General features: G+C 37.3%; 3 pseudogenes across 1 annotated transcript; 2 read left to right on the plus strand and 1 right to left on the minus strand.

Moving 5' to 3' along the window:
• Positions 1-75: 75 nt before the first annotated feature.
• Positions 76-7802, minus strand: LOC148932573 (uncharacterized; annotated as a pseudogene).
• A 1589-nt stretch (positions 7803-9391) lies between these two features.
• On the plus strand, positions 9392-16668 carry LOC125196632 (wall-associated receptor kinase 5-like; annotated as a pseudogene).
• Positions 16585-24333, plus strand: LOC125196643 (putative wall-associated receptor kinase-like 16; annotated as a pseudogene). The gene is made up of 5 exons (XR_016135583.1): positions 16585-16596; positions 20201-20668; positions 20756-21077; positions 21159-21335; positions 23021-24333. The product of XR_016135583.1 is annotated as a putative wall-associated receptor kinase-like 16 (transcript).
• The last annotated feature ends 292 nt before the right edge of the window (positions 24334-24625 follow it).

The following is a 24625-nucleotide window of genomic DNA, read 5'->3' on the forward strand; positions in this document are numbered from 1 at the left end:
TGTGGACTTACCAATGCCTCCCATTCCCACAATAGAGAGGATTGTATAGCCAGTTATTCGGTACATCAACTGTTGTTAATCTTCATCAAATCCAACCACATCATCTCCGCTCGTTGGTGCAAGTTTCTCCGCTAATCTCCTCAGCTTAACCGGCAGATCTTCAATTTGACTCTTGAGTGCAGATCTCGATGATGAACTAACTCCGGGATAATCAATGACGGAGTCGGAATTGCTCTTGCAGTAGTGAAGCACAGATCCAACAGCTGAATCGAGTGAGTTTAGATTAGTACTCCTATGATAAGGATATTTACATATGAATGACAACACATTTATCGATTATAAATGTGTTAATAATTACATTAAAATTATTTAAATAATTAATTGGATGACTTTATAATAAATAATAAATAATGCTACTAAAATTATATAATTCAAATTACTTAGTATATTATTATAACTATTTAGTAGGATTCATAATTTGAAGTTACATTGAAATTCACATGTATAGCGCCTTTGAATTTACATGTATCTTTGTCTTCGAGATTTTGGTAACACATCTCTGCCCGAGTTTAGATCTCATCTGAGTTATTTTATCGGTCCCGCCCATTCCGACTATTGGGAGCGAGCTAGTTTCTCCATCCACCCGAGCTGAATTTGCAGATCTTGTTAGAAATGGTGATGTCGTTTTCCGCTACAACGAGTCATTCAATAAAATGGACATGTGCATCAAAACCTTTTAACCAATGTAATAGTTTTAATGTGAACATAACTATTTACACCTTATAAATACTCCCTTCGTCCCGCTTTAGCAGTCCCATTGACTTTTCTGTACTCGTTTTGTAAAAATGATAATAAATAGTTAAAGTGGAGAAATAATAAAGTAAAAAAGAGAATAATATAGAGAAGAGTCTTATCCACATTATTCTCTTTTTTACTTTATTATTTCTCCACTTTAACTATTTATTATCATTTTTACAAAACGAGTGCAGAAAAGTCAATGGGACTGCTAAAGCGAGACGGAGGGAGTATCATATTAACGGTTAACCTTATGGTCAATCGGTAGTCTATTGAAAAATTCTTTTACTCGTCACAATTTGAATTTATGTATGGTGTATGATTAAAAGACCATTGTAGAGAAATTTCCAATGGCACCATTCGAATTGCAATAAATTTCCAAAAATATGGTTGTTCGCCATGAAATTTTAACTAATTACAAATTTCCAAACATATAGTTTTGTACAATCAAAACGGAATCCGTTGCATGCCAAAATTTACGTACAACTCATATATTTATAGACAGTTAATTCTATTTTTAATTTTGATCATCTCTATTTAATTAAACGTTATTATTTTCCAACTCAAAAATATATTTTATGACTTGAATAATCAAACTATAAACAAGATTAATCGAACGATGATTAAATTTCAATTGAACACCATAACGTGTCAAAAATAATATTATAGGTCAAACAAAAAACATAATTTTGAAAATGAAACGAATAAATTATGTATCAATCAAACATGACTCTCGAAATTCGAAATTGCAGATGTGTCTATGTAAGTTGATTGTTATTGGCTGACCATGGTGGTTCTTTTTGGCCGTGCAAATTTTCTATGCTAATTTTGCATCAAATATGCTATATTTCAGAATAACTACCAAAGACACTTCAAATTATTTTATTCACACTTAATTATCACTACAAAAATTAACAAATTCAACAGAGACAAAAAATTATTATGGCTAAGACGGCAAAAGTAGTGATACATATACGGCAAAATTAAAGGAATGCAATAAAATACTGGCAATTATATTTGGGTTATGACGTACTCCCTCCGTTTTGCTATAGTTGAGGCAAAACTTTTGAGCACGGAATTTTAGAAATGAATTTTGGGTGTGTTAAATAAATAGATAAAAAAGTAAGAGAGGAAAAGGTAAAGAGCAATGACGGATCCAGAAAACTGGACTCGTGGGGTCGAAAAATAATTAATACTCTCTCCGTCCCAAGATAAGCGACTCACGTTCCTTTTTGGGACGTCCCAAGATAAGTGAGTCATTTACTTTTTTGTGACATTTTCTCTCTACTTTATTATTTCCATTTTACTAACAAACCCCATTTACTTAAATCTCGTATTTGGCTCACTTATCTTGGGACAAAGGGAGTATATATATTAATACAATTTAAATATTGATTATTTGTTAAGCACGGTAATTAATTAATGCCAGTATCCATATTTTTTAAAAGATAAAAAACATATCATATATACAATAATTTAACTGTTTATGCTGTTATAAAATATTTAATATTTCATCCTTTTTATTATTCTAACTATATTTTTATTAACTTTTAAGAATACTATTTATTTTATTTGTAATTTTATTGTTATTGTTAACTGCAAATAAAATAAGAGTCAAATCAAATCAAATTAATGAATCATACTAAATAACTACTCCCTCCGTCCCCAATTAAGAGTCACACTTTTCCATTTCGGTCCGTTCCCAATTAAGAGTTACACTTCATTTTTACCATAAATAGTAAGTAGGTCTCACATTCCACTAACTCAATTCACTTACATTTTATTACAAAACCAATATAAAAAAATGGATCCCACATTCCATTAACTTTTTCAACCAACTTTTCTTTACATTTCTTAAAACCCATGTCCGGTCAAAATGTGACTCTTAATCGGAGACGGAGGGAGTATTATTTTAATATTTTCACATTCAGAATTTACTTGGACTAGTAATAAAACATACTTATTAAATCAACAAACACATGTTAATAGTGCTACTAGCTAGTATTTACGTTTACACTAAAATGAAATAAAATAATGCTATACTCATTAGATAAAATTACTAGGATTACTAAAAGTCTAAAACAAATTACAGCTTTGCGCCGCTTCTTCTCCAATCTCCATTTGTCTTTTCCAAACTTCTGCAATTTTTCTTCCGTTCTCAATTTTCTCACGAAGCTTTTTCTCTTCGATTTCTCTTCCTCATTTCTCTTCCGTTGAGACAAAGCAGCCATAGCGTGGGGTTGGAGCCGGTGCAGCGCTAGGTTGACGACTGATTTTGGGAGGTTCTCGGAGGTATTCATGGACCGGCGGTGGGGTCGGCCGACCCCATCCCACCCCACCTGGGTCCGTTAATGGTAGAGAGAATAAAGTATAAAGTGAATAAAGTAAGAGAGAGTTTAAGAAAGAGAAAAAAATTACCAAATATGGAAATGACTCAACTATAAAGAAACTTTCCAAAATAGTAAAATGACTCGACTATAACGAAACGGAGGGAGCACTAATTAAGAGATACGATAGTATAATAAATAATTTTACCCCTAATGAATATGAAGAAATACCCATAATTGAATGTTCAAAGATTTTAACGTAGTTTATTCGACATGCTGTTCCATAACATGTTATATAAGACTATTATTCAGTGGACCTACGAAATATTGGAATTTTCTCGGAAGCTAGCTATTATCGATTTAAAGAGAAAATAGAAATAAAATATGAAATCGATAAGAAGCACGTAACTGTAGATTAGTAAATGAAAATGATATTTACATTTAAACGGAAGACACCACATGTATTTATTTATTGTAACCAAAATTTTGTTTAAATTAATTTACTTGACTTACATATAGTTTTCTATATATATTGTCTTGGTCACAAATGTTATTAGCAATAAATTGTGATGTTTGAGAAACTCAACAACATGCATTCATCAATTTTTGGTATGATAATCTTCACATTGTGGTCTTCACAAATACTAGTCCTTTCCTCGCATAATAATTTGAATTTCCCTATAGCTAAGCCCAACTGCAACGATACTTGCGGTGACATAAGCATCCCCTTCCCTTTCGGCACCACACCACAATGCCACATCTCACAGGAATTCCGGCTCACTTGCAACCACACATCTTTCGATCCCCCGAAGCTCTTCACGGGGGGAAACGAATGTCGAAACCACAGATATATCCCTCGACGGCTAGATCACGCTCCTCAAGTCCATATCGTATAATTCCAGGTTGAAATCCCCCAAAATGTGTCGGAGTATGTTGTTACAATCGAGAGTTTGACCAATTATACTAGTCGTAGTGATTGGAACTGCACTTACGCGTTTGTTGTAGAGGACTCTGTGATGTGGATCCATGTATTTTGTGATCCATTTCCCAAGGATTACCCATTTAGTGATGCTTGATCTAGGTATTTTTGTGAGACTTGGTTTTCTATTTTATCAATAAAGGCAACCCAACAAGAATTAAGGAAACTAAGATGATCAAAACAAGAAGTAACATTGGATAGAGTGGAAATTGTGATACATAGTCATTGATGAGACAAGCTAAGACACTTACAACATACTAACATGCATCCATGGCTAGATCTTCAAGTAAACCACAAACCTTGAAGCATAACTCTACTTGATCCATACTTCACTAAGAATTGATGAACCAAGCAACCTAAATCTAGGAATTGGATAGGAAACCCTCTTCAAGAGGAACAAATCTCTCAAGCATATAATTCAGCAAAAACCTTAAGAAAAGAAATGACATCAAGAGGTATTTATACTATGGGTCCAAAAATAGAAAGTTGGGCCACAAAATCTAAAAAATCGGCATAATTGCCCGGTCGGGCATTTTTCACATGCCAAAATGCCCGGCCCGGGCGTTTTCCCTGTCCCCGGGCGATTTTCACAAGCGAAACGCCCGGTCGGGCGTTTTTCCCGAAGCTCCCGGCCTTCTCTGCGCGACTTCCGTAAAACCGCCATAACTCCCTCATTCGGACTCCGATTGGGATGTGCAAGATACCCACACGAAGCTGTTTCCAAGCCGAAGATAATGGTGGTAGTTTCATAGCTTTCGGATGTCATCTCAATAGGATGATTTCCAGTTGAATCCAACTGTAGTTGAAATCCTTGACGCACGGCTTCCATGATCGTATCATCCTCCCCTTCTTGGAAAGGATTTGTCCTCAAATCCGAGCCGTCTCTATTCATTGCCTCATCGGGAATCCCTCTAGCTTTGTTGGACCATTGGCTTGTCTTCTCTTTCATCCTTGGGCCCCAATCAACCCATGGCTCACGCCGAAATGAAGACCCTTGACGTCTAGCACTCGTGGTCATATCATCCTCCCCTCATTGGAAAGGATTTGTCCTCAAATCCGGATTTCGTACACCTATGAAATGGAAAAAGAGCAAATCAAATATGAAAGTATGATGAAAAGGATTAAGACCACTAACGGCTCTAAGTGACAATAATACACCAAAGACGTTGTGTGGGCCTCCAAAATCATGTTCCCTCAAGCTCAAGGCCAAGTGACAATAAACATGAGAGCACGAATTAATGATTCCTTTCATGTCCAAATCCCTCCCATAAGAAATCAAGACAAAATCATCAAGATACCCTTCATAACAAAACTCAAACAACCTCACAATATAGGTATAAGAAATATGTGCAAATAAACATAGGCATTCCTTCAAAATGTAGTCCCAAACAAAGCCATTAGATATAAAGTTCTTCACAAATAGACCATAAAACATCCCAACTCCATTGAATGGTTTGATGGACATGCAATAAAAGCAATCAACATGCCAAAACACAAATGCCCCAAGCACCTTGTTTCTATTTGGTTCGATCATCCTCATACAAATGATGCCCAAATCCTTGAACATCTTCACAAAAGATTTGACATTCTCAACAAGACTAGGCATATACAAGAAAGGGTCCTCATAGTGTATATATTCAAAGGTAACCGAATAAGGTCGGTCTATTCACAAGATTCCTATTCTCAAGGTTAAACAACAAAAGACCATAAGGAACCATTGATACATCATTCTTGCTCAAATGAGAGCTACTCCACAAATTGACAAGCCCATATTTAACACATAGAGTAGGTTCATCACAACACACATCAAGTTTGCAAGAATGATTATCATTTAACAAACAAAGTTCATCAATATGGATTTCATCCCATTGCCCCATCAATTTCAAGAGATTATCAAACATAAGGGAGCAATGTGTCCATAAACCTTCATGTACGACATGGAGACAAGACACAACACCATGCATATGATACTTGTAAAAAACTACATCAAGTATCATGAGAAATGTTTCCAAATTAGCCCCACACAATTGCTCTAGCAATTTTAAAACAATACCACCAACATGAGAACTATGCAATTTTATGCCATTAGTCACAACATCATCCTCAAGAGACATATGAGTGGAAAAATCCTTCACAAAACGGCCATAGAATACTCCAATCACATTGAAGGGTTTAACCACTTTGCAATGAAGACATAGCAAACACCAAGTTCTAAAGTCATTATCCATGTTACTCTTCTTGGTCTTAGTATCCTCATCCACATACACATGAAGCTCAAAATTACCAACAAATGAAAGTTTAGGCATCTTAGCATGCAAGGAAGTCACTCCAACATTCAAGGTAGAAGCCACAAGAGAAATGTCATGTCTCTCAATGCTTGATTTTACCAAGAAAGGATCAATATATGGTGCAAAGGTAGATTTAGCATTCAAAGTTTCAAGCTCATGAGACCACTTTTTACACAAGACATCAATAACAAATTTATCAACACAAAGGGGCTTCTCTAATATAATCTCATTCCATGAAACATCACAAGGAGATAAGGATAGTGCACTTGAACCTTGGGCAAGGAGTTCATCCACTTGCCCTCGTTCATCTTGTTCCTTCTCCGGGTGAGTAGTTTCCAAGCCATGTACAACATGATGCCTCACTTCCATGCCTTCAATTAAATTTCCTAAAAATTCATGAACACAAAAAGACATAGAAGAAGTGTTAGTGGGTAAGGGTTTAGTTTCCTCACCAAGGGCAAGAGGCAAAGGATCATTTGGTGCCCACCCAAGGTTGACCTTAGAATCTAACAAGCACCCTTTACTCACTTGTGCTTGTGGTTTTTCTCTCATTTGATATTTTTCTTTTCTCTCACCCCCACCACTCTCTCTTGACTTTTGCACCTCACACTCTTGTCTTTTATCACGCTCTCTTGGCTTTTTAGACTCACATTCACTCTCAAGCCTTTTCTCTCTCTCTCGTTCTTTTTTTCTACTAATTTGGATTAAGCTTTTCGAAGAGGAGACATTTCCATATACATCAAGAGACTTATGTGATAAATGGAAAGAAGAGGGTGTAGCCAAATTACTTGATGAGTTACCTCTTTGGTTTGTGTCAACACCACCATGTGGGTAGGTAGGCCTCAATCGAGCTCTATATGAGACTTCTTCTTCAATTGGCCTCTCAAACCCCTTATGGCTAACTTGATCTCTCACCCTCCTAGAATACCACTCTCCATGAGACTTGGGAGCTCTTTTCCCACTATATCCTCTATCAAGCCCATCTCCATGGTACCTTGATTCATAGTCACCTTTAAAACGGCCACGGACACCATTTCTTCCCCCAAACCGATCATTCTCCATGTGATTGACTCTATTTCTATCATTCCCCCTTTGCCATCCCTCATACACCACTTCTTCCATCATCTCCTCCGGGGCAACATTAGGTAGATTGTTACCCCTAGAAGTAGGAGTCCTAGATGTGCAGCCTCCCTTCAAGGTGTTGAACTCCTCAAATAAAGTGTTTTGGGCGGCAAGCATGCGGGCTTTGGATTCTTTTGATTGAGCAATGGATTCTTTTGCTCGCACATCCATTTGGATCATCATCTCTTGTTTGAATTCCTTCATCATGCGGGCCATCATGCTCACAAGGTCCCCATCGGGTATAGGGTGAGTCATGCTTGTTTCCTCCCCTTCCGCACTTGTCCCCGCCATTTTGTTGGACCGGGTGCGAGGAGGCATAGAGTAAGTACCTACAAATCAAACAAACACTAGGAACTAGTCCTAGAGGTTAGTAATAAAAGAAATTAGAATTTAAGAAGATGAACTCAACCTTGACGTCCCAAACCCCCCCTCAAATCACTCCCCAATAACTCTCGACAAAGGCTTAGAATATTGTGAGAAAGGTGGATTCACTCACACTCACAACTCCAATTCCAAGATTTAAGTGATTGAGGTGGATCAATCAAGGTATACTCCTTGGTCAACAAAATCAAGAAGACAAAATCAAGAAGACAAAGCCATAAACACATATTAGCAAGATGCAAGTCAAAGAAAAACAAACAAGGGGTGACACTTTTGCTGAAATTTGGCTGATCTTTATGATTTTTTTTGGTATTGATTCCCGCGCCCAATTTGGATGAATTTTGGTGGATAGATTCCCAAACAAGTCCAGATCAAGGGGAAAATGGCCATATATAGTCAGATTTGATGATTGGATATGTTTTGTATGGTTTTCCCCAACTATGCCAAAACAGGGCAATGATGTTAATCTCCACGGTTAACTAGGCAAACGAAGGAATTTTTTGATGATATTTTGCAGGTCCGTAGGTCACATAACATAGATCATACACACCAAATTTCAGATTAATCTAAGCACAATTGATCAATCTGATCATCCCAACAAAACAGAGCAAAAACAAAAGACAAAAAGGAAAATAACCTAACCCAAAGCAACAATAGATCAAACACCTAGTGGGTACTAGGCTCTAGATACCAAATGATGTGGATCCATGTATTTTGTGATCCATTTCCCAAGGATTTACCCAATTTGTAGGTGATTGATCTAATATTTTTTTGTGAAGTAGATTTTCTATTGTATCAATAATGGCAACCCAACAAGAATTAAGGAAACTAAGATGATCAAAACAAGAAGTAACATTGGATAGAGTGGAAATTGTGATACATAGTCATTGATGAGGCAAGCTAAGACACTTACAACATACTAACATGCATCCATGGCTAGATCTTCAAGGAAACCACAAACCTTGAAGCATACCTCTACTTGATCCATACTTCACTAAGAATTGATGAACCAAGCAACCTAAATCTAGGAATTGGATAGGAAACCCTCTTCAAGAGAAACAAATCTCTCAAGCATATAATTCAGCAAAAACCTTAAGAAAAGAAATGACATCAAGAGGTATTTATACTATGGGTCCAAAAATAGAAAGTTGGCCCACAAAATCTAAAAAATCGGCATAATCGCCCGGTCGGGCGTTTTTCACATGCCAAAATGCCCGGCCCGGGTGTTTTCCCTGTCCCCGGGCGATTTTCACAAGCGAAACGCCCGGTCGGGCGTTTTTCCCGAAGCTCCCGGCCTTCTCTGCGCGACTTCCGTAAAACCGCCATAACTCCCTCATTCAGACTCCGATTGGGATGTGCAAGATACCCACGCTAAGCTGTTTCCAAGACGAAGATAATGGTTGTAGTTTCATAGCTTTCGGATGTCATCTCAATAGGACGATTTCCAGTTGAATCCAACTGTAGTTGAAATCCTTGACGCACGGCTTCCATGATCGTATCAATCTGCCTTCAAGTTTTCAAAGGATAATCTTACAAACTTGTCACGTGTTAAAAGCCTTCCTGTGGTGGCTGTGTTGTGACAAATAGGGCAATTGTGAATCAAGAAACAAAAAAATATAAATAGACACAAAATTTACGTGGTTCACTAACGTTGTGTTGGCTACGTCCACGAGCAAGAACGGAGAACAAATTGTATTATGACTACAGTTTTCAGATACAGATTGCAGAATTATGTGCTCTATTCCCATATATATAGGCACACATTAGACAGACCGAGCCTAGAAAACATAATCCTATCTCAATTAAGAAACCTAATCCTATGCAAATTCAAGGCATACTAACAAATCTCCACCTTGACTTGAATTCTCCCTTGCAGATGTATCATCATAACACCAGACGAACAAACTTCTTCATTCTTGCCTCAGATTTTCCCTCCAAGGGCAACTAACAGCTCGTGACATTAAGCAAGTCCAAACAATGTTGGAACATGCTCCGCGGGACTAACTTGGTGAACATATCAGCTAGATTATCAGCAGTACCTACTTTCTTCATCTCAATTCTCTTCTCATCTCTTAGAAAATGATACCTCACATCAATATGCTTAGTACTCACATGATGGACTTGATCATTGGCTAAACAAATAGCGCTCTGACTGTCACAGAACACAACGGCTTGATCTTGATGTAAACCAAGATCACCAACTAGCCCTTGCTGTTAGGCTTGGTATAATGAAAAGCATGTTTCGAGCAAGTTTCGCTCGAATAGAATCTTACTTGTATACGTAAAACTCTACAATCCACTTTTAACCCGATTCAGTATTATTCGAGTAGTTTCACACGAATAGAATCAGTATATTATTACATTGTGTTTGTTTGTGCATTTATAAGATGTTTTATAAACATATAAATGTATAAGAAGCAAACAAAGTCTAAGTCTTTTGCTTAGTAGACCGGTTGTGGGCATCGTCCACTTTAAGGTAACACGGTCAGATCAATGCAATGCTTTGCAAAGAAAAAGAAGAATTTCACACCCTAGATAGGCTTTGGCTACCTATCGTGAAAGGTTGCAATGTCAGTCCACATATTTCTAAGCCTTACTGAAATAAGATGACATTGGTGTGGTATAACACTGAACGGATCTAACAACAAGACGTGTCTTTATGCTATCTACTGAAAGACTAGGTCTTGATAAAATATTATTTCTTAATCTATATATGTTAGTATTGAGCATACGGTATAGATTATGCACTATTTTGACTTATCAAATGGTGTGGGTTTTTCGCAACCCAATAATCCTGATATATTGGGTAGTGGTGATTAATATCTAGCGGTGCTAGGATTGCTATTATGTTGAATCGTGCACGAGGTGAGTCTCGTTTGATAATGTCCTCAAGAGGAGCTCGAACAAGGTTTTATTATTCGGAAAACTGGTCAGTTGGAGTTTTATTACTCTATGAATAATAAATGAATGTTTCTTGCTAAGTCCACTCTTGGAGTTAATAAAATGTTAATTAATTAAGTCCATAGCAGACATTAATTAATTAATGGACATTTATATCTTAAGCGCGGGAAATAAATAATAAACAAAGTGGAAACCCGGATTACTTGTAATTTCGGATTTGGATGGGGAGAGTTCAATATTACTTCTGTAGTGGTTTCTCGTAATATTCCAATATAAGCTTGTATTAAATTGTGGGTTCAATTTAATTAGTAAAAAGCTAATTTGGGGAGCCCATATCCAAAACCTTCCATAGATCCCTATATGGGCCCAAAAGGAACTTAACCTTTCCAGGATTTCCCATGAACCTGCTAACAACGCTGGCAACATGCGCTATATCGGCCTAGTACAGACCATGGTGTACATCAAACTTCCTACTGCATTAGAGTACGGGACTCGAGACATGTACTCCTCCTCAACTTTGGATTTCGGTGCAAGATCAGATTACAAATGAATGTTTGTGGCACTTGGAGTATCAATAGCCTTAGATGCAAACATGCCAAATCTTGACAAAATCTTCCTTCTTTGACAGAGAAAGCTTTTTTCTTTTCTCTATCTCTAGAAATCTCCATGCCCAGAATTTTCTTCGCAACACCCAAATCCTTCATATCAAACTCAGCACTAAGCTGGGCTTTCAACTTCTGTACTTTAGACTTCGACTTCGCAACTATGAGCATATCATCCACATATAGAACAAGATAGACCATAGAACCATCATCAGTTTTGTTGTGATAGACACAACAATCATACAGACTCCTGCTGAATCCCAGCTTGATCATGTAGCTGTCAAACCTCTTATACCACTTCCTCGGAGAGTGCTTTAGTCCATACAAGGATTTCTTCAACATGAACACATAATCCTCCTTGCCCAAAACCACAAATCCTTCTAGCTGAGTCATGTAGATATCCTCCTCAAGCAATCCGTGTAGGAAAGCCGTCTTCACATCTAGTTGCTAAAGCTCCAAATCATAATGTGCAAGTATCGCAAGTAACACTCTGATGGAAGTGTGTCTGACCACTGGTGAGAATATCTCATTATAGTCAACCCCCTCCTTCTGCGTGAACCCTCTTGCAACTAGATGAGCCTTGTATCTAATTCCCTCATTTGGTGCAATGCCTTCATTCTTCTTGAAAATCCATTTGCAAGTGACAATCTTTCTCCCCTTAGGCCGTGGAACCAATTCCCAAGTCAGGTTCTTCAAAAGTGATTCTATCTCTTCTTCCATTGCAGCGATCCACTTGGCACGCTCACTGCCCGAAACAGCTTCCTTGTAGGTAGGTGGTTCATCTGCCGAAGGCTCATCTTCGACCTCATTGGCAACCTGCAGTGCGTATGCCATCATATCCTCAAAACCATACCCCAACGGAGGCTTCACATCTGTCCTCCTGCCTCTGTCAATAGCGATACTTCTCTGACGAGCTTGTGGATGAACATCAAAACTAGAAGTATCAACGGCTTCAACAGTAGTGTGTTGATCTTCTCCACCTTGGAGTTGTGATTCACTCACATCGTGAGTGACTTGCAGCTCCACCTGTTCATCAGCACCATCCAAATCCTCTGTAGCAATAGACTTCACAGTAGAGTTAAACATAGAATTTTCATCAAACACCACATTCCGACTGAGAATAATTCTACCCTCTGAAGATGACCAAATTCTGTACCCCTTAACTCCATCTCCATAACCAACAAATACTCCCTTCTTATCTCTTGGCTCCAATTTACCTTCACTCACATTATAGTAAATAGTACTCCCAAAAACTCTTAACATAGCGTAATCTGCAGGTAAATCAGACCATACCTCGTATGGTGTCTTGCAGTCAATGCCAGTGTGAGGTGCACGGTTGATCAGATAACAAGCCGTGTTTACTGCCTCTGCCCAAAACTTCCTAGTCAAACCGGCTTGGAAGAGCATGCATCTTGCTCTCTCCAAAAACGTCTGATTCATGCGTTCTGCCACACCATTCTGTTGTGGTGTATGTCTAATGGTGTGATGGCGAACGATCCCTTCACTCCTATAGAACTCATCGAACTCGAACGAATAAAATTCCAGACCGTTATCTGTTCTCAATCACTTGATCTTCTTCCTAGTCTGGTTTTCAATTAGAGTCTTCCACTTTTTGAACTTCTTGAATGCCTCACCTTTATGTTTCATCATAAACACCCAAGTCATTCTCGAGTAGTCATCAATCATCGACACAAAATACTTGTGTCCTCCAATAGACTCAACACGTGAGGGACCCCAACAATCCATATGAATGTATTCAAGTGTCCCCTTCGTTCGATGAACACCCTTCTTTGGAAACTTGTTGCGATGAAGCTTCCCCAACACACAGTATTCGCAGAAATCAAGTTTTTGCACCTTATGGCCCGAAAGAAAATCACGATTTGACATGATTCTCATGCCACGTTCTCCCATATGACCGAGCCTCATATGCCACAGCTTGGTCATATCATTGGTTGCAACCTCAGATGATGCAATATTAGCAGAATTTGCCACAATGGAACCTCTCAGAATATACAAGGTACCCCATTTCAAAGTTGTCAGAACCACCTTCGAACATTTCAAAATACGAATTACTCCACCTTCACCTTTGAAACTGAACCCCTTATATCAAATGTACTCAGGGATATCAGATTCTTCGTCATCTGTGGAACATGCCTAACATCGTTCAAGGTGCAGAAGACCACATCATAAGTCCTAATCCCCATTGAGCCGATGTCAACCACCTTGCAGACAACACTGTTGGCCATGGTAACATTGCCTCCATCTATCTGCTCATAAGTGTTGAAATACTCCCTGTGAGGACAGAGATGATATGACGCTCCAGAATCCAAAATCCACTCATCATTACACTGTGGCTGTTCATCCGCAACCAAGGTCAATTCTTCTTCTGAATTTGTATCAGCTTCTGCCACAGTCGCAGAACCGTTAGCATCTTCCTTCTTTCCCAATTTCTTCTTTATCCTTGGACAATCAGTCTTTCAATGCCTTGGTTCTTTACAATATCTGCAGATGTCATCTAGGACCTTTTGAACCTTTCTGCTTCTTCTGTCCGAATTTCTTCTGTCCTTCTGTGACTGAACTCGTTGCCTGTTGACGATCTTCTTTGATGTGGAGAGCAGATCGAACATCCTCCAACGAAAGAGTTTCCTTGCCAGTCATAAAAGACTCAAACAAAATTTTCGTAAGATTCAGGCAGAGACACAAGCAAAATTAAAGCAACATCCTCATATTCAACTTTAACATCAACATTACGCAAATCTAGCAAAATTTTATTCAAATTTTTCCAGATGATCCCAAAGGGGCATACCTTCCTGCATGTGTAACCGAAACAAACGTTGCTTCAAGAACAACTTGTTGGTTAGAGACTTCGTCAATGTATAGACTCTCCAACTTCGCCCAAAGAGCAGCAGCCAACTCCTGATCCGTAACTTCGATGATAACATCGTCAGACAGGCTCAACATGATGGTCGAGTGGGCCTTTTCATCTAAGGTTGTCCACTCCTTATCATCCTCTGTAGCCTTCTTTGTTTTGAGCGGCTCCCACAAACCCTGCTGCTTCAGCAGAGATCGCATCTTGATATGTCATAAACCAAAACTATTTCTCCTGGTGAATTTGTCAACCTTCACGTTCAGAGCAGACATCTCGATTTACCAGACAAAACCCTCGCAGCGGAATTCAAAACCCTAGTTCGAAAACCAAGGCTCTAGATACCAGTTTGTTTTGACAAATAGGGCAATTGTGAATCGAGAAACAAAAGAACGTAAATAGACACAGAATTTACATGGTTCACTACGTCCACAGGCAAGAACGGAGAATAAATTGTATTATGACTGCGGTTTTCAGATACAGATTGCAGAATTATGTGCTCTAGTCCCATATATATAGGCACACATTAGACAAACTGGGCCTAGGAAACATAATCCTATCCCAATTAAGAAACCTAATCCTATACAAATTCAAGGCATACTAACAGGATGATTGGGTTGTCCGGAACGAGACATGCGACAAAGCCATCAGCTATGCTTGCGCCAGTGCAAACTCCACCTGCTACGAACCCAAAAACGGCTATGGCTACCGTTGTCGTTGCAAGGATGGATTTCTAGGAAACCCTTATCTATCTCAAGGATGTATAGGTATATATACTTGACCTTTTCAAACAAATAAATTACTTTATATATGTGGAACTAGTGCGACTGTTTGTTTGTAGATATTGATGAATGTTCAAATCAAACTTTACACGATTTCAACAAGAGAGCATCTTGCACCAATACAATAGGCAATTGCACATGTACTTTTCCCGAGAATTATGAAGGTGATGGAATGGGTGAAGATGGTTGCAAAGAGAAGCCGCCCAAAGATATCAAGATTACTTATGTCTTGATTGGTAAATACTCTTAATTTTATAAGTTCTATTTTCCAATCATATTCCTAATTTTGGCTTCTTAAAATTAACAAACAAGAGTCGTCGTTGGGGTCATTTGTCTACTACTTGGCATCATCCTCCTCTACTTGGACCTCAAGAGAAGTACACATAATAAGATGAAGCAGAAATTCTTCCTCCAAAACGGCGGCTATATAATGCAAGAGAAACTCGCTACAAGAGAAGCCTCACCAGATATGGTCACCATTTTCACCTCATTCTTGCTAGAAAAGGCCACCAATAGCTTCCACAATAGCATAATCATTGGCAGAGGCGGCTTTGGCACCGTGTACAAAGGCGTTATAGCAGATGCAAGAACAGTTTCCATCAAGAGGTCTATAAGAGTCGATCCCACACAAATCGAGCAGTTCATTAACGAGGTTGTTGTTCTGTCTCAGATCAACCACAGGAATGTTGTCAGGCTTCTTGGCTGTTGCCTAGAAAAAGACGTCCCACTTTTAGTCTACGAGTTCATTAGCAACGACACCCTTTCTTCCCACCTGCACAATGAGGCTAAGGCGCGTGCTCTTGATTGGAGCACGCGTCTGATGATTGCTTTAGAAACTGCAGGGGTGCTCTCGTATCTGCACTCTTCAGCTTCTACTCTGATCATACATAGGAATGTCAAGTCGGACAACATCCTCTTAGACCATACTTTGACCGTGAAGGTGTCGGATTTTGGGGCATCAAAGCTGGGTCCAATTGATCTTGCGCAGGTATCCACTGTGGTGCTTGGAACTTTGGGATACCTGGATCCCGAGTACATGCTGACAAACCAGTTGACAGAAAAGAGCAATGTTTACAGCTTTGGAGTTTTCTTGCTGGAGCTAGTCACGGGGCGTAAAGCATTGAGTTTTGATAGGCCGATAGAGGAGAAGAGTTTATCTAACTATTTTCTTTATGTACTCAAGCATGATTTGTTGGTTAAAATTATTGATGAAAAAATTGTAGGTTTGGCAAATATAGAGCAAATAAATGCGGTTTGTAAGATAGCGAAAGAGTGCTTGAACGTGAAGGGAGAAGATAGGCCTAGTATGGCCTAGTATGAAGGAGGTGGCAATGGAGCTCGAAGGGCTAATACTAAGAGGGAAGCACTTGTGGGCAACAAATGTAGATGATGAAGAAGAGATGAAGTCTTTGATTCCGAACGATCATGACGGAACAGGTGGTGTGGGATATGATAGTATATGCAGGGATCATATTGTTTTGCCAACCAATGGAGGAAGATGATATTTTAATTTGAGCATATATATATGTGTATAGATATTCATGTTGAGTCTGGTAAGAATATATATTGTGTAATTTTGTATCAAAATGTTTTTTCGAATTTGTTATATATGGTTGTTTCTGTTAGTTCTAGCTCTCATAATTGTGATAATAAGTGAACATGCTAATTTGTTGAGGTGTTTAAAATAGAAAGAGTAAAAGTGGTACAAGAATGGATGTCGACATTAAGTTGGAAAACAAACATTTGAACTATTGAAGACTTGGACATCCATGGACTTGACTCAAACTTTATGTGTATATTTTCTCTCTACTCCACCATTAGATCAATTCACAGGCATAATTGATGTCATCTATTAACAAATGTTCTTGTTTCCAAGCAAATGTGGAGACTTTATTTTAGCTTGGTCAAGATTTGTCATATTTACATTTATTTCCGAATAAAAACGAGATGAATCTTCAAAGGTTTTGAAGAATTCTGTCACAATTAATCAGTTTTTGAAATATCTGTTTAATCAGTTTTATCATAGTTAATCAGTTTTGAAATATTTGTTTAATCAAATCCATCACAATTACTCAGGTTTGAAATATATTTGTTTAATCAGTTCCATCACAATTACTCTAGTTCACGGGACCTACAATAATGCTAAAGTCTACAGACTCTAAACTTCACCACTTAGTAATAATTCTAGTATTTTATTAATCAGGTCATATACAGATAATTAATAAAGTATGGTAACAAGTAAACATTTATATATTAAGTTAATTGGATCTTGCCAAGTTCACAAGTTGGCCTAGTGAATTCGTAGCTATTTGAATTTGTGATTAAACTGAACAATCAGATAATTACTTATTTTCGAGTATTTTTTCCATAAATTATATATGGTCCACAATCTGCAATAAGAAAACAAATATATAGAACATAGAATGATACATACTGTATGAGAGAATAAAACAGAAAGAAGATGTGTTGCTTTTTACTGGAAAAAGAAATAGTTGTGACTATCTATTTCATCCTTTTTTTTTAATTCATTCATATAGACAAAAATTGAACCCTTAACCTTATGTTGTTTAAGGAATGAGGTGCTGAACTACTACAGCAACAATGTTTGTTTATTTTATTCCAACTTTGATGAATAGAAACTAAGGTTTAAATATTTAAAATAGAAAGAGTATAAGTGGTAGCAGAATGGATGTCGACATTAAGTTGGAAAAACAAATATTTGAATTATTAAAGACTTGGACATCCATTGACTTGGCTTAAACTCTATTTGAATTATTAAAGACTTGGACATCCATTGACTTGGCTTAAACTCTATGGTGGTTGTAACAGCCCGCTTTCCTAGGGTACAATAAATGCGGCGACTGCTACCAAAACGGACTTAAAGAATTTCAACATAGGCTAGGGTTACATTTGAAGAGTTTTGACCAAAGATTTAAAGAAACTATCAGAGCATTTAAAACGACAATTTAACCTAGAAGCTTAAATAAGAAAAAGGAAGGTATCATAAATTACGATCAACAATCTCAAGAGTATGACATAGTTTCCAAAATAAAAACCACAAGATAGTCTATGGCCTCTAAACCGAAAGGAGAGTGCAAAATATCCAAAATAAATATAAGCGTATCAAAAACTCAGCGGAAAGCGACCAAGAGAAAGAGCAGCTATGTATGAAGACACAACTACGCTTGAAGTTCAAAACAACCATATTAATTAATTATCATGCTCAACACCCTCCACCGCTCGTCATCTTTCAACCTGCACATAAGGAAAACACATGCAGGGCTGAGTATTTTGAAATACTCAGTGAGCTCATCGCCAAAACGTTTTATAAGTTATGTCACCCTTACCAAGTGAACTCGAGTTTTAAGCAGTTATAAGAGAATATCACGAGTATCACAAAATATATTTTCCATAGACTGGCCAGTCAAATAACTCCCCACTTTTCTCATCAAATTCCACAATCACAATCTTTCCATGGTGCAACGAAAGTGTGGCCACACTTTTCGCCCACGAGACCGGCCGACTAGCAAGGACGGCTCCCAATCCCCTCGTGTACACAGCCTGGTAGGGTTTGCAGCCCATACTCAGACCCGAATTCGTTTAACATATCCATAGCCCTATAGCCCAATGGAGCGAACTCTCAAACTGTGCATCAGGCGCACAATATCACAACAAAACAGACATAGGCATGGCATAACAGTTAAACCACCCTTATTTCTCCACATTCATATATTTGCACATAAAAGAGTTTAAGAGTAAAGCCCACCTCGACTGCTTAGATTTCAAGTAAGTTCTTTCCCTTGTTATCCGACTTCGCAACTGAGGTTTCACCTTATGAGAAAAACGAAAGGTAGGAATTAAGTATTAGACTTGGTTCTTCAAAATTCTTGGATCAAACTTCAATTCTTCTCAAAGGTTGAAGGATTATTGAAGAAAAGTAGAAGAAAATTGAGAAAGTGTGGAGAAGAGAGAGGGGGCGTGTAGTATGGGTGGGGGGCGAAAATTATGGGGCTAGGGTTAGGGGTTCTCTTATTTATAGTGCTCAATAAAATCTTTAGGTAAATAAATAGAATATTTGGTAAGATTTGATTCTACACAATAAAATATTGTGGAGTAGGGAAGAAGAAATAAAAATAAGATCTAGGGTTCCAAGGCATGTAGGTTTCGAAAATTAGGCTTTTTAATTAGCCAAGATTTTGTTTTGGTATATTTTACGGAGTAGAATAAAATATCACGGAGCAAAATAAAAATAAGAACTCTCCCAACTTGGGATTGAAATAGGCGTGTAGTGCCCTTTTTAAATAAGGCATGGATTTTGAATATTAACTAAAATAAGATATGGCAAGATCTCTTGAGGTATGGAAAGATTTGGTAGAATATTTTAATTCTAGGTATGGAAGGAAATCAAATAAGGGATCAACTAAAAATAAAATAATTCTTTCCTTCCCAAAATAGGTGATTTTCTAAAATCACCAAGAAATAAGGGGGGCCGATTTTTCCCTCTTTAAAATAAGGAATAATTGGGTCTTGGATTTAATTTGGATAAATATCCCAAGAATTAAATTAAATTCGGAAAAATAGAATTTCTTCTTCAAAAAGCAAGGGGGTCGATAATGGCTAGTATTTATGGAAATTTTCTCTAATATTCTCACTCACCCTTAAACAATTAATTTGCCTCATAATTTAATAAATCACATGCCACATCACATAGTCAACAATTTTGACTTTTCAAACTTCCTGGTCAAAGAAACTCATGCATTAAATTCATTTATCAAATAATTCACATCTCCCACGTCATCAATAATAAATTCTAGGGCTCTAAAATTAGGGTTCGGAAATTCGGGATGTTACGGTGGTGTTCGGTTTTCAAGATAAAATAATATCAAGATATAATTTTGGATTGAGTCGAGAGATTATTTTAGTCATAGGGGGTTAGCTATGACTAATTATCCCATGATTATCCATCTAGGATTGAGTTGAGGGGTTGAATCTCATGAACCAAACATGCTACAAAATTAATCTCGGATACAATCTTGCAAACCAAACACCCCCTATGTGTATAATATTCTCTCTATCATACATGTGACAGGCATAATCTTAGCTATGATCATCTTTATCTTCATCTCATATTAACCTCCTTCTTCTCATCAACTCTAGTGTTTTCAGTCCTACTGCAAGCATACTTGCGGCGACGTACAAATCCCCTTTCCTTTCGGCACCACAGCCCAATGCTACCACGCCAAACAGTTCCTTGTGACCTGCAACAACACAGCTTTCAATCCTCCGAAGCTATTCTGGTTGAACTCGAGCATCGAAATCATAGACATATCCCTCGACTGCCAGATCACGGTGGTGCGTTTCATAGCCAAAAACTGTTACGATAAACAAGAAAGTCGATATAGCGACAACAACCCCACTCTACGCCTTCCTCGCTATTTCACGGTGAATAACACTGCGAATAAGTTCACTATCGTCGGGTGCGACAGCTACGGCTATGTGTCGGGCCGCAGGGTCGGCCGCAGATTCACTACAAGCTGCATCGCCATGTCCCTTGACGATCTCGAGGAAGGAGAGTGTGCCGGAGCCGGATGTTGCCAGACTACCTTCCTTGAAGATGTGTGGCAGGTCCAACTTTATCTCATAATTAATTGTCGTTTTCATTTTTTATTTTGGTCAGTCCCTTATTAATTAATTGTCCCACTTCATTTTTAGGTGCGAATTGATGTCAGGAGTTATTCCAATTATACCAATGTTTCGGACTTTAGCAATTGTAGTTATGCATTTATTGTTAAGGATAGAGCCTTCACATTCTCTAAGGACAATCTTACAAACTTGGCCAACGTTGCAAAACTTCCTGCGGTGCTTGATTGAGCCATCGGGAATGGCACGTGCGAGGAGGCCAAGAGAAACCTCACCGCCTATGCTTGCGTCAGTGCAGAATCGGAATGCTACAAACCCGTAAACGGCTCTGGCTACCGATGTCGCTGCAAGAACGGATAAGAAGGAAATCCCTACCTAACTCGTGGATGTATAGGTATGACTTCAAAGAATCAAATGTGTTTGCTACTCTCTTTCTATTTACTTATTTGAACTACATGCCTGATGATGTTTGCAGATATTGATGAATGCACAGACAAGATTCGAAATAATTGCACCAAGAATGAGTATTGCAAGAATACAATTGGGAGTTACACATGTTCTTGTCCCAAAGGTCATAATGGTAATGGAAAAGAAGGAGATGGCTGCCGAAAGGAGAGTCTGATGATTGCCTATGTCTTAATTGGTAATAAATCAAAACTTGATCATTATTCAAACTAGTGTTAACCCACGTGCGATGCACGACATAATATATTTTTTATCACATATTTTTAAATTGTTATTTGATTAATTAAAATATGAAAATATAACTATATAAAATTTAAAAATAGAAAAATATACATATAATAAAAATTCAATAAATATATGCTCCTCGATGCATTTTACACTTAAAGACATAAAATTAAACATATTTGAAATGGAATCAAGGCAGACATAATTATTTGCACAACGATGAAGAGACTATATCAAGTGTTAGACACATTTAAAAAATATTTTTAAAACAATCCTTCATATTTCTCAACTAAAAATAATGTATATCACACTTTTAACAAAATAATAAATCGATAACTCATAATATTCAAAATGTCAAAACTATGACCATAAAAAAATTCAAATGATAAACTATACAAAAAATATTACATTCATTGGTTGAATTAACACTATTATATTATTGAATAATGATAGGCCTTTTGAATGTTGGAACGTTTATCTTTATTTATTGTACTTTTAAACATGGCTGGTTGGAATATGAAAAATCTATATTATTTTTTATGCTACTTTACAATTCTCAATGCTGCAAATTTTCTTTTTGTAAAATATATTTAATATAAGTATATATTTTACTTAGTTGATCACCTATATATAAGATAATTAGATTCTCTATAGAAAATCAGTTGTATCCCGGAACAATTAAGTGCCAAATCCTAATTTCAACAATAGTATTATTAGTAAACCAAAATTTGGTTGTAAACTATTTTATTTTATTTGAACAACTAATTGTTTGATCAACTCTATTTTGAAAGGTTTAATTATCTCATTGCAAATATACATATTATGCACCACTTATTAATTCATCATAAGTCATAAAATATTATTTTTTAGACACCATATAATATAATTACAGCACAAGTTGAAATATAAATATATAAAATAATAAATTGTGTAAATATGAAGATAAACATTATGCTTGTTTGAGTTAAGGATGTTACAATTCTTCCATCTCTAAGAATTGTAAAAAATATTAGCATAGAATTCTGGAACCATATACACGCAGTACTCTAACTATTGCAATAAAAAAAATGAAATGGAAATTACAACGAAAATTATAAAATAAACCGAACTATAAGTCTAGTTGAGAAAAACCCTCTTTCCGCACGACAAAGTACATCACAGTTAGTACTTTCGAATTGACGTATTATCCCCAAAGATGAAACGTCTTCCTCCTAACGTGTATAACTTCTCAAACCCGCTGGCACCGATGAACTTGATCGAGTTCCAAAATTTGAGCAATACTCTAAATGTATAAAATGTTGAGAGCTTGAGAGAGAATGATGAATGTGTAATTCATCTACAACTCTATGCTTTTTATAGGCATAAAATTAGAATATGAGAAATCATGAAATTAAAACATCATAAATTATAAAATTAAGAGAATAGAGGTTACAAAATTTGTTAAATGCTCATTATCCTATTTAAATATTAGTCAAAGCATTAAAATATTTAAATAAATATTCATGAGAGTTACATATTTTATAATAATTTAAATTCACCCCATAACTTTCAAATATATCAAATTACGGCCAAAACTCGCCTTTTATATATGTATAGATTTGGTTTCTTCAAATTTATCTTTTAATTTTGGCTTTTCAAACAAATTAACAGGAATCATTGCTCTGCTACTTTGTATCATTCTACTCTACTTGGAACTCAAGCGAAGATAGCAGGGAAAGACCAAGCATAAATTCTTCCTCCAAAACGGTGGGCATATGCTGCAAGAGAAACTCGCTATGAGAGAAGCCTCATCGGAAATGGTCACCATTTTCAACTCCACCGAGCTACAGAAGGCGACAAACAACTTTCACAACAGCATGATCATTGGCCGAGGTGGCTTTGGCACCGTGTACAAAGGTATGCTAGCAGATAGAAGAACAGTGGCAATCAAGAGGTCTATAAGAGTTGATCCCACACAAATCGAGCAGTTCATCAATGAGGTTGTTATTCTGTCTCAAATCAACCATAGGAATGTAGTTATACTTCTTGGATGTTGCCTAGAAACAGATGTTCCGCTTTTAGCCTACGAGTTCATTGGCAATGGCACTCTTTCTTCACACTTGCACGATAAGGCTAAGGCGCGTGTTCTTGATTGATACATGCGTCTAAAGATCGCTACAGAAACTGCTGAGGTCCTCTCGTATCTTCACTCTTCAGCTTCTACTCCCATCATTCATAGGGATGTCAAGCCGGACAACATCCTTTTAGATCATACTTTCACAGCAAAGGTGTCGGATTTCGGAGCTTCAAGGTTGGTTCCCGTTGATCTCGCGCAACTATCTACAATGGTGCAAGGGACTTTCGGATACCTTGATCCTGAGTACATGCAGACAAACCAGTTGACAGAAAAGAGCGATGTTTACAGCTTTGGAGTTGTTCAGCTGGAGCTAGTCATGGGGCGTAAAGCATTGAGTTTTGATAGGCCGGCCCAGTAGAAGAGTTTATCCAACTATTTCCTTTATGTACTCAAGCAAGATTTGTTGGTAAAAATAATTGATGAAAAAAGTGTAGGTTTGGGAAATATGGAACAAATATATGTGGTTTGTAAGCTAGCGAAAGAGTGTTTGAACGTGAAGGGAGAAGATAGGCCTAATTTGAAAGAGGTAGCAATGGAGCTTCAAGGACTTATACTCGGAGGAAAGCACTCATGGGAACGAAATAATGCGGACAGTATAGAGGAGATGGAGTATTTGCTACCAAATGATCATGATGGAATGGGAGGTGTGAGCTCAGACATGATAGCATCAGCAGGGATCATATTGGTTTGCCAATTAATGGAGGAAGATGATATTTTACTTTGAGAATTTATGTGTTCTTTCGATTTTGTGCAATTTAGTATTGTGTCACACATTGTGTTTTGTATCAAAAGTCTGTTTTTATTATACATTTGTTGAAATATTTGTAGTGTTTTTATTGTAATACGTGGAAATATATACTCCCTCCGTCCGTCCCTGAAATTTTTTCACATTTTTCCATTTCCGTTCGTCTTGTCACATTTCACTTTTTACCATTTTTGGTAGTAGAACCCCACATTCCACTAACTTATTCACATTCACATTTTATTATAAAACTAATACTTTAAAAGTAGAATCCACACCCTACGGACTTTTTCAACCCACTTTCCATTACATTTCTTAAAATCTGTGTCCGATCAAACTGTAACAAAATTTGTGGGACGGAGGAAGTATATTGAATCTTCAAAGGTGTTTGCAA

Source organism: Salvia hispanica, chromosome 2 (genome assembly GCF_029641045.1).
Source record: "Salvia hispanica isolate PSC_SH4W2 chromosome 2, Shi_PSC_v1, whole genome shotgun sequence".
NCBI lineage: Eukaryota > Viridiplantae > Streptophyta > Magnoliopsida > Lamiales > Lamiaceae > Salvia > Salvia hispanica.